Raw genomic sequence first — 840 nt, forward strand, 5'->3', positions numbered from 1 at the left:
CTCAGTGTCTACAACAGGTCCTTGTCTGGGAGGCAAGTTTTTACCGCTCCTCAGCGTGATGGCATGAGCGAACTCCTTAGGATTCTGAACAGCTTTTCCTGGAAGTTGGCCAGGCTTTGGGGCAGAAGTAGAAGCAGTTTTGCCCTCCATATACTTGATCTTGGAATTCAGAGTCTCAATCTTCATGTTCAGATCATTGTATGAGCAGTCCAATCTCTGAGTCAGCTCATCAAACTTCTTAGCATTGTCCATGGAGCCACTTGCTTGTCCCTGTAAGAGTTGCTGAAACATGTTTTTCATGTCCTGATCTGGTGTCTCAGGAGGAGGAGCGTGTTGAGGTTGGAATCCTGGTGGTGGTCCTGCTGGAGGTTGGTAACCTTGCTGAAATTGTTGTTTGGGCACATAACCTTGTTTGTAGGGCACAAATGGTTTGTTCTGCCCCTGCTGCTGCTGTTGTGGAGGTGGATAAACCTGATCCTGGGGATTTGCAACATTGGTGCTCCTATAAGACAGATTGGGATTCTGCTTATAAGGATTGTATCCCTTATTGTATCCACCTTGGTTCTGGACATAACTTATCTCCTCAGATTGTTCTCCCTCCCCATTCAGAATCTGGAAAGGGTCGTCTTCAGAGACGAAATGGATGTTCCTCTGCTGGCTCATCAATAGCTTGTCCAACTTATCATTCACAGCTTTCATCTCCTTCTTGTACTTCTCATCAAGATCTGTGCTTGCCCTGATGGTTCTATCATAATCTTCATTGTAGTTGCCATCAGATTGTGATAGGTTCTCAACAAGCTCCCAACCTTCGTCGACGTCCTTGTTCAGAAAGCTGCCATT

The sequence above is a fragment of the Capsella rubella genome, unplaced genomic scaffold, assembly GCF_000375325.1.
Source record: "Capsella rubella cultivar Monte Gargano unplaced genomic scaffold, Caprub1_0 scaffold_17, whole genome shotgun sequence".
Taxonomy (NCBI): Eukaryota; Viridiplantae; Streptophyta; class Magnoliopsida; order Brassicales; family Brassicaceae; genus Capsella; species Capsella rubella.